This window comes from Amblyomma mixtum, chromosome 9 (genome assembly GCF_055824585.1).
Source record: "Amblyomma mixtum isolate Tamu chromosome 9, ASM5582458v1, whole genome shotgun sequence".
Taxonomy (NCBI): domain Eukaryota; kingdom Metazoa; phylum Arthropoda; class Arachnida; order Ixodida; family Ixodidae; genus Amblyomma; species Amblyomma mixtum.
In genome coordinates, this window is record NC_143020.1 from 56,895,063 (window position 1) to 56,906,102 (window position 11,040).

Here is an 11,040-nt window from a genome sequence, read left to right on the forward strand (position 1 = left end):
AAATGCCCGAAGGCCAGTGGTGTTTGTGGAAGAAACTTCACCTCAAGAAATTTTAAGTGGATCTTGACTGTTGTTTATATCTACTGACCTCTGCGCATCACTTTTGTTGTGAGCAGATTTAATGTGAAATAAAACAGTTTTTATGTGTTGCAGTGAATCATAAAACTCGGACTCTGAGTGATCAAGTAGCATTTTTTGTAAGGCAGAGTTTTCTTTCGTTATAAAAGGCGCAATTATTTTGATGCACTTGCATATTGCAGCAAAGGCTGTTATAGCCTTGTTTTGCCACACATATATCCTGCTTTCGACCATGTAATGTACTCATTAGCTATGAAACCTTAATTGCTTCATGAATTTTTTATCTTAACATAAATGGTGTTAAATGTTAACATATATGGTGTTAACAAGGTGTTCGGCGCTCATTATCTTCAGTCCAACCGCGAGACTTGACCGGAAACTCCGAAAGTTTAGCCTACAGATCGCTACAACTACAGCCGGGTAGTCATGGAAAATTGGAAAATAAAAACTTGGCCGGCATCACAGGAAGTTTAATCCGCGGTACGCCACGACAGCCGCGAAGACGTAAGTGGGCGGCAAATTGGAGGATATGCAGTCGTTCATCGCTCTCAGTGATTTATTTCGCGCACTCTGCAGAGGAAAACAAATCCCTAGAGTCCGCAAGCATTATTCGCCAAATTATTCCTTCCGATAAGCATATATATACACTCGCAAGCGCCGGAGTGGACCCTTTAATATCCGCACGGGCAGCATCCGCGTGCGGTAGATACAAATAGCGACACTAGCTATCGCTGGAGATGAAAATCGTTTCGTTATCGTAAAATTCCAACACGACATCATATCTGAGTGATCTAACGGTCGGGCACTGAGTGATCTAACGGTCGGGTACGAAAATTTATTAGAGCAAGTCGTCTCGTTCAGGATTCGTTTTCAATCGTTTTTGCTATTACATGTCACCTAATTTAGTCGTTAAAAATTTCATTGGAACTCTAGCATTCGTCACGCTTTTCTGCAAAGCCAGCACTCTCCGGAACCGACTACCTGCTAAAAATTTCATTGTTTTTGCTACATCGCGGCGTTCGGTTGCTATTCACCATTTTAGGAGGAGCGGGCAGGAGAGGGAGAAATACTCTCAAACATGTGCGCTGCGCGGCAGCCCACTGTTGCCGTCCTCCCCTGGGCTGCCTTTCGATACCTTTAGTTGCTGCGTACGTAGCGTCATTGCGTACGCAACGCTCATTACGTTCCGTACGCTGTAAAGGACACCCCCGTCACACTTATAGTTGGCCGTACCGCCGCAGAGCAATCGTGTAGCGCGTTGTGTTGTGTCGCCATCTAGTGACAAACACTATAAGCGCAGTAGCGCTCGGCTGAACATTTTTCAGTTTCGGACACTGAATAGTACATTACTGTTTTTAATGGAAGAAAAAATGTTTAATGAAGTGCAAAAGTAGCCACATGATTAAAAAAAACTATTCGACAGGTGCGGTTGCTATGACGATAAACGTACACAACGTTAGTTCGGCTTAAAAGGTAAAAAATCACCTCATTATCTGAAAAACAAGGGGCATTTGTCCCTAATATTTCGGCGCGTGGGTGAGAGTAGACAAAATAAAAGCTAACAGCACAGTTTAGAGCGAGCCATCGCGCTGAAGAAAGCAGCGGCGAGGTAAAATCGGTCCGAAGCGGGCGACATGGTCGCCGCGATGTTCTCTACGCAGCACGTAGCGTATCGCGTTGCGTACGCTACGCTATGCTTTATAGCGGGCGGACGTCCGCAACGCGCAGCTAGATACGTTGCGTTCTGCGCATGCGCATTCGTTACCCGCGGTGTCGTTGCGTACGCAAGCTCACTGCGTACGTCCAACTGAAAGTGTCTAATCCGGCGCGCGTAGCAACGTGCGGCCGCTTAGCCACCGGTCAAGCGCGTGTTTGCGTCTGTACAACAAAAGCAGCAATGTTGTACGGAACGTCAATGCCCTATAGACATCATTGTTTCATTTCCGGTTGCGACATTTGTCATCCAAAGTAGGAAAAAAAAAAACGCCCTCAGTATGTACGCGCAGCATGTTATGCGAAGGAAAGGTCTCAGCGCGTCTGCGATGTCTATTTCTGCACCGCTTTCTCACCGGTCTCGAGCTGCATTGGCAGTGGACATAGTTGGTGAACAAAAAATACCTGCGCCAACAGCAAGCTTACGCATCGAATGAAATGCATACAGAAAAAAACTCACTGCTTGTGCTTAATATCGGGCGCGGATCGAAGCGGAGAGCCTGGCTTGCCAAAACTATACTCTGTGCATAATTTTAAGAGAAGAAGCTTTTTCACGTTCATGGCAAAGCTCTTTTAATTCAACAGTACACGATGCAAGGACAGCACAAATTTCCCACAACTTGGTTTTGCCACCCCACATGATCGCCAATGTCGGGAGCGTGAGGGCATCGCCACCTGAAAAAAAAAAAATAAACGTCGTAAGTGCAAAAATACTAATTTAATTTGCATAGCATGGCATGAATGGAAGCGGCGACACGAAATTTTACCCAACTGCAAAGTGAGCAAAAATGCAGCTACGGCAACGTAAGAAGAAAAAAACACGGTATGCATGTGACGGTAAACACTGTCATGCATTATACTAAACTATTCGACTGAAATCAAATCGAATGCACCGTAAAAAAGCCCACTATGCATAACCGTACCAGATATACAACAAACTCAATGACCTGAGCAGTGCCCCTACCCGATTGAGATCGGAATTCTCAACACAGGTCCGGCGATTCGGCCTGTCGGTAAGCGGTAGTAGCGTTCCATTAGCGTACCAACCTATCAGACAGTATAACTGCACATTTTCTGGTATTTGCAAACCAGCGAGTACTGGCGGGAGCGGAGTAGGCGAGAATGCTAACTGCTTTCAGTGAACTGGCTTGTATCGCTCGTAGTACGAACAGTTCGCCGCGCACGATCGACAGGGGTGACCAAATTTCAATTTCATAGCGCGTTTCTCCGCAAACAAGCAATGCACGGATCAGACGTGGACTCGTCTCGGTCATGTACTCGATGTTGTTTCCGTAATGTTCAATTTGTGAGCGGGGTACTCTGTCGCAAGCTCTGCATCATTGTCACTCACCGTGGCCAAGCAGACAGAGAAAGCGTTCATAAGAAACTGCTTCCTGAAAAACTAGATATTCGATTGCTCTCCGCGATCTTGAGTCTCAACACATTTTTCTTTCGTTTTTCCAACATGCAACATCATACCACATTCGCTCTAGAGGCAACCGGCGACAGAAACTACACGCGTGAACTGCGAGCATGGCCTCACCGATGCTGATCGCTCCGTCGAAGAACGGCCGCCTGCTCCCGGTTAGTTGTTGCAGTCGCTAATAGCATGGCACGTACGTGGATGAACACGAGGCAAAACCCCACGCACAATTTCTATGCTTGGAAGGAATAAAACGTGCGAATGACACTTCCAGAGATCACATGCTGCTTCGTCTGCAGCCCACGGGCTGCAAATTATCAGCCCACGATGGCGTCGGCGGTAGTCGGCGCTCGAGTAAAACAAACATGACGGCGCCCAGGAATCGAAACTAAGATCATGTATAGAGAATTGCCCTGACCACTGCACGAGATTTCGCTCATCATACCGTGTTTCTATGGATATATAATAATGTTTTAAAAAACAAGACAAAAAACTGTGAATAAAGTGTGCTTTCCTGCACAGCAGTGTAAAGTCAAGTGGAAGTTATGTAAAGTTTTGGCAGTTCGAAGTGAATTGTCCGGACTAATAATTTTAAAAACCCCGATGTCCAAATAAAGAGCGCCTAGCACTCAGTGAGACGCCTACGCCGTGTCATGGCAAGCTTCCCAAAAGCCCGGGCCCGGCCCGGCCCGGCCCGCGGGCCGGGCCGGGACATGATCTGTTTTGGTGGGCCTGGGCCGGGCCCGGGCCTGAAGTTGCGGGCCCGGGCCGGGCTCGGGCTTAAAGCTGCGGACCCGAGTCGGGCTGGGGTTCGTACAGAAACGGCTGGTGTCCGGCTATTCATTTACTTTTGCAGAGTGAATTACACAACTGCGGCATTGGAGGAGCGACACGGATGAGCTATGGGTTATAGTACACGCTGAGGAAAAAAACTAAGCTTTACTCATTGACTTATCTCTTTCCTTATTTCCACGCCGCAGTGTCTTAGTTGTCAAGGCGCTTGATTACTGAGCCGGGGAACCGGGGTTTGCTCCTAGCCTCGGCGGCAGCATTTCTGTTTCGGCGGCCAGCATGACAGCCATGTACTTTGCAGTATCATTGCTCGTTGAAGAAACCCAGCTGGTCGAAATGATCCGGAGCCCTCTGCTTCGGTGTCTCTCACAGCCTGACTCCCCTTGGGCCCTTAAGCCTCAAAAACATAGCTTTTATTTTCTAGCTATATTTTTCTCATGTGAGAAAATTCACAAACTAAAGCGCGTTTGGTTTTCTTTTTGATTAGCCGACCGGAACGTCTCGTAAATGAAATAGCCACAAAAGTTCGCGAGAGTTTGCAAATCTCATCACATAACCACATCTATCCCTCCTCGCTTCTTCAGCCTGGTTTTCATGACAAGTGTTTTGCCCTGTAAGTTATCACGTGGTTCGCACGTTATCTTCTGCTCCACCAGTGCGAGTAAAATTCAACCGGTTTTAATTGGCTGTCCCGAAAGACGCGGGTTCGATCCCGGCCGCGGCGGCTGAATTTCGATGAAGGCGAAATTCTAGAGGCCCGTGTACTGTGCGATGTCAGTGCACGTTAAAGAACCCCAGGTGGTCTTTATTCCGGAGCCCTTCACTACGGCGTCTCTCATAGCCTGAGTTCCTTTGGGACGTTAAACCCCAATAAATCGTAAACCATAAACTCTGCGAAACCACAACGAGTGGCTACGGAAGGATCGGCTGACTACACGTGCGCCTACGCCCATCGGAACGACACCCACCGGAACGACACCCACCGGAACGACGCTCAAGCGGATGATAGCGTTGCCACCAGCAGCGCATTCCTAACGACATCAGAGGCCGTGACGTCACCTGTCTCATGCTGTAAAAAGAAGCGTTCGATGCTGCCGGCCTTCACTTGGCAGTAGCGGAGACGACCTGGGTTCATCACGTGACGCTGTTCTGCCGTTTTTACGCAGGTTAGTGCAGTGTATGTTGTACGGTGCATTCTTTTTTCATACTCTACCGTCGCTGCTGCCAAGTGTCTAGGGCCGTTTTTCCTGTGTAAAGATGTCAAAAGAAATTGCCAAAATCAAAGACGAAATCTACGCGAAGCTCAAAGATGATCTCAGGCAGGAATTTAAAACGACCCGAGAGGCCTATGAAAGGGACTTGCGTAATGAAATGCGCGATCTGAAGTCTGAGCAGAAAAGCATGACAACGAGTCTTGAGTTTGCTTATGAAGAAATTGAATCACTGAAGAAAAAAATCGATGCGCAATTAGCAAAGAATGCTAAACTTGCCGCTAAAAAGGAGGCAAGTCTTGAGAGATGTGTGGCTCTTGAAAAAACAATGCTTACCTTGAAAAGCAGCTCGTTCACATTGAACAATACTCCAAGAATGCAAACATTGAGATCCAGGGTGTTTCAAAAACGGAAGATGAAAACATCACTACCATTGTATCAAAAATTGGTGATGTCATCAAAGAACCAATCTCTGCAGACGATATCGAGGTTTGCCATCGGGTTCCGATCCGAAACAGTGACAAAACTAGTATAATTGTACAATTTAAGTCTGGAGTGAAACGTGACATCATGCTAAAGAAAGGAAAGAAAGCTCGCTTCACCATATTCACCGGAGCAGCGCGCACTAAGACACGGACACGAAGGGAGACACGACACACACGAGCGCTGTGTGTGTCGTGTCTCCCTTGGTGTCCGTGTCTTAGTGCGCGCTGCTCCGGTGAAAATGAGTTACCAACTTGCCCAAGCATCTGTTTTAATCGCTTCCCCAACCGTGACATTCGACTTTATAATGACAATACGATATATGTAAATGAGCACTTATGCCCCAGTCGGAAGAAGCTTCTAAGTATGGCAATAAGGCGTAAAAAGGAACACAAATGGAATTCAGTGTGGACACAAAACGGAAAAATCCTTGCAAGGCAGTCCGATGGTTCTGAGATTCTACCCATTACCCAAGAAGACGATCCTGCTAAGATATTTTCGGTACCACCTCATAGCCAATCACCCTAAGAAAACAAACGACTGAAAAGTAAATATCACATTTTCGTCTTACCTCAAGCAGTTCCCTCTCCCTCTGCATCGTACACTTCAGATCTGCACATTAATGCACGCTCCGCACCCGCAGAGCATGATAACATATTTTATCTCCTAAGTCAATTTTCTTTTTCATATTACAGAATAATGTTGAGTGAGACATGGTATTATGATGTGGGCGACATACTTCATTTTGACAATTATAAGAATTTTGTAATGAATCGTAGTAACCGCAAAGGGGGTGGTGTTGCATTATATGTTGAATCTACTCGGGATTACGCCTGTCATTTAGTATGCAACCCCTTGCTCTTGCAGAGCATGGCCTGTCATTTTGTATGCATACTGGCTTGAATTTAATTGCAAATTTTGGAGCTATAAACTACAACTCTGCCAATGCTACAACTCTGCCAAAGGGGCACAGTTTTTTAATGTGGCCACCGCTAAGTCTTCAAAACAAGTATACGGGCTAAATTCAGTGACTAAAGGTTGGCTGATTTATTACAATTAATTGTTAGGTTACGACGATCAATATGCACTCAGATTATGCCGGCCTTGTCGCGTAATCGATATGCTTTTAAACGTCTCGTGTGCAGGGTTCACAGTGTTTAAAAAGTGCTGAATGCATAATCTCGAACAGAGCCTATATTGTTTTTCTTCGCATATTTCTTATACGCAAGTGAAGCGCTGGAACTCGGCATATGGTTGCCAGACTGTGGTGACTACAAAGGAGATAATCCGCCCTTTCGATGATGAATGTAGACACCATAAAGTTTTCTGCCCCATGTGCTCGGCTTCTGTCCTCTGCACCGACGTGTGCGCCCATCTGCAGTCGGACTGCGCCTTGTCGCCTTCTCCTTCAGAATGCGGCAGCCAGACCAGCTTCAGACACGACTCTATGTCCGTGCGATCGTGTTGCCGAGTTTTGGAAGAACAGGCTTGTGTGGAGCAGCTGGCTAGGAACCTCGCAACACAGAGCGACGCACTCGAGAAGCTCTCTCACACTATGGACACCTTCAGTCAGGTTCTGGAACGACTACTCGAAGTAACAATCAAGCAAGACCATAGCAGAACGACAGAGAACGACACCAGAGCTACCACGCCTAATGAGGAAAACAGGCCAAATCTCACCGCACAGAGCGACGCAGTTGGCAACCTCTCGAGCACCACAGTGACATCCGATATTGCACCCAAATACGAACCAGCGAGCGTCGAAAAAGGAAGAAATGGGTTCTTATCCGCTGCCGTCGAGAGACCAGAATCCGGAACGCAAGAAAATAGCCAAACATCGAAGCGCATCTACCCAGTGCTCCCAGCCCAACAACCACGAATAGCTGTCGGTGAGTCGTCAATAACGGGTGTCGAATCACTGATAGATAAATACCTGGATTACGGTTATGCTGAGTTTAGGTGCGAGGAGGTAAGGCTCCTAGGCTGCTCCGTGTCACCTGTAGCTGTGCTCGCAAGTATCGACCAAACCTGTCAGCTTCAAGTGACTGTGCGGATGCTGTGTAACGATAACCATTGCCTGCCCCCATCCGTAGCACTTGGGCTGAGTTTCATGCATCCATTGGGAGTAGAAAAATATTCGGACGGAAGCAGAATACCTGGGTCAGTTCCAAATTGCGGACCATAGGAGTCCTTTTTCGTTTTTCATCGCTTAGGCTGAGGCACCTCAGGAATGAAGGCTATGTGAGCGAGGACATAATTCGGATCAAACTAAGGTGGATCTTCGGAGTCTAATCCACTCGAGGCGAGAATCCGGGACGCATCATTTCTGGAAGTCCCTGCAGTTTGTCCATGCTTCTAAGCATGGATCGAGAATTGTTCAAAGCGCCTCGACGGTTTCATGCATAAACTTAACCTTCTACTAATGCTTCTGTTTTGCGGTTAGTAGTGATGTTACATTTCATAACGAAAAATTTCTCAAGTTAGGCCCGAAAATCGATATTTTTAGCCCTTTCTCCTTTCACCAGTGTAGCAACGTGACCCAGTCGGTTGGAACGAGAAAATTTCCCGAGAAGATGTGAAGATTCCTTTTTAGGCATATCTTACTCCCGCAGTTCCCTTAAAAACAGGAAATTCCTCATGTGGAACATCACCGCTTTTTGTGTAACTTTTTTTCTGCTTTATGCGTATCATTTAATTGATACGCATACGCATTTAATTGATGTTATGGTAATAAAAGAGGAAAAAAGTTCCAACAGGATATTCTTTTTCATCACTCTTCCCTCAAAGATGGAAGCTACATTGCATTTATAATCTTTTATCAGTGTTTGAGAAACTCACTGTTAAACATTAAGTTATTCGTATCGCCCTCCCGCTCCCCCACGATGCAAATCCGGGATGTTGCCAAATTCGTAGTTATAGTCTCCTGGGTCGCATCCTCCCAAAAGCAGACAACCTTCGTTCTCAGAATTGACAAGAGGCTCCCTTGGCGTCGCTTGTGCTTATTTAATTATTTATTTGAAATCCTTAGAGGCCCATTGGGCATTGTGTAAGTAGTGCGTAAAAATACTATACTCTGCATTCATAACCAAAGTAAACAAAAGGGAAACATACAGTCGTGATAAACAGCATATCAACAAATTAGTAGAGAAGAAGAAGAGACGCGGAAATAAAAGGAGAAAAAATACGCCACCCAAAATAAATACCAATAAGGACTAATTACTCGTTGACATCCACCCGAGCGCAGCCATACGGCTACAAAGGAAAGCTATTCCCCTAAAACATCCCACCAAAATAAATACCAGTAATAAAGGATATTGTGATGGCGGAACAAGGTAACAGTGAGTAGCGTAGCGCCACTAAGGCAAGCATATATATAAGAGTGAAAAGAAAAGGAAACATAAGTAAGAAAACATCAAAATGGCACGACAGTTGCAGCAAAGTAAAGAACAAAAAATAAGAGATACATATGATTTGAACGAAGGCGTGCTAAATGACGGTTTCAGTGAAATGTGATGAGTTAGGTATGGAAAGAATCTAGATTAGATGCGGAAGCGATGTTGTCTGTTATGTCATTCCGTAATCTGATGGCTCATGGTAGTGCGGATGAATTGAAACGGAATGTTTTGGATAGATTCTAACGTGGTGATCATGTTGTTGTGACAGGGAGACCAAATGAAAGAAGCAAATTCAAGTTGTGGACGAACAAAAGTGAGGTATGCCAGTTTTCGAATATCAGGTGGTGGATTTCGGAGATTAATGACTTGGAGGCGACGGCGCATATGGATGAGATATGGAATGACCATGAAAGATCTGAAGAAACGCCTAGGTATTTGTAATGTGTTACGTGAGAGAGTAGATCATTTTGAATACGGTATAAGTATAGCTAGACTTGTTACTTTTACGGGTGAAGGAGATGACTTTGCACTTTGATACATTAAGGGTCACTAACCATGAGTTGCACCAGTCGTTAATATTAAGAAGGTCTGCTTAGAGTGCCAGGTGGTCATTAGTAGATCTAATGAGGCGGCATATAATGCAATCATCCGCGAATATTCGCATACTGGAAGTTTTATTTTTAGGTATCTTTTATATAAATAAGAAATAATAAGAGAAAAAGCAGAATGTCCTGCGGTACACCGCAACTACCGGGGAAAGGTCAGAGGACAGATTATTAACAAATATCAACTTTTGGCAAAGCAAGAGGAAATTGCGAAGCCGTATTAAAGTTAGCGAGTCTAGACGGAGTGATGGTAATTTCGAAATCATGCGGCAGTAAACTATGCGGTCAAACGCTTTGGCAAAGTCAAGGAACATACGATCAGTTTGAATGTTTTCGTTCATATTAAAATGCAAATCAGCAGTTAGTACGAATAATTGTGTTTTACAGGAGTGACCCTTCCTAAACACGTGTTGATTAGCGTAAAAAAATTTATTCTGCTCAAGATGACAGAAAACATGAGATGCAATTATATGTTCCAGCATTTTGTAGCAGATGCACGTGAGAGATATTGGAGGGTATATTTAAGCGGAGTTTCTGTTTCCAGATTTAAATATTGGCACTATTTTAGCTATCTCCCCGTACGGTGGGCTGAGTTGACCAACGCGTTTAGTGCCTTTCACCCAGTCCCGTGGCCGCTTGCCGCGCTGCCGTCGGCGGCGTAATACGTAGTAATCCGTAGTAGCAAATAGTCCGCACGTATTTTTATTTGTGCGGGCTCATTTTGCGGCTATATTATCTTCGAATGAAACTATTTATTCACGGAAACCTAAAAAACAAAATAAAGAGAAAATAAAGCCTACACGGAGCTGGCTGTAAGGCACTCCACTCTTTGGTCGACTCCGCCCACCGAACGGGGAGAATTCAAAAAATAAAGGCGGGAGCCGGACGTTAATTCGATTTAATTAGAGAAATCTGCCATACAGGGAAATAAGTCGAAGTTTCTAAGAATGCTCGGAACGTCGAGTTCCCGCGGCAAAAGGCGAGTTCAGATTCCTCTTCACTGCACCGTTAACTTTTTTATATGGATTGACTGTTCAGCATCCTAATGACCCTTCTGGAATTCAAGGAACGCATAATTCAGTGGTATTTGACTGAACGGTGGAAACATTCATGAAATAAATGTTCCGCTTTAAATTTCCCAATGTGAACCTGAGCTGAACATTTAACGAAAGGACGGTTATCAAGAATGGATGAAGCTACAGTATCCGCAACGTTCGGTGCGCAGCGCTGTGATTAACCTGATTCCTTTTATCGAATTTTAATCTGTGCGGTTTGTGACAAGTGAGGACCGAGTGAAAATTTTAATTTATTGCGGCAACAAGCAGTAATATTTCTTGTAC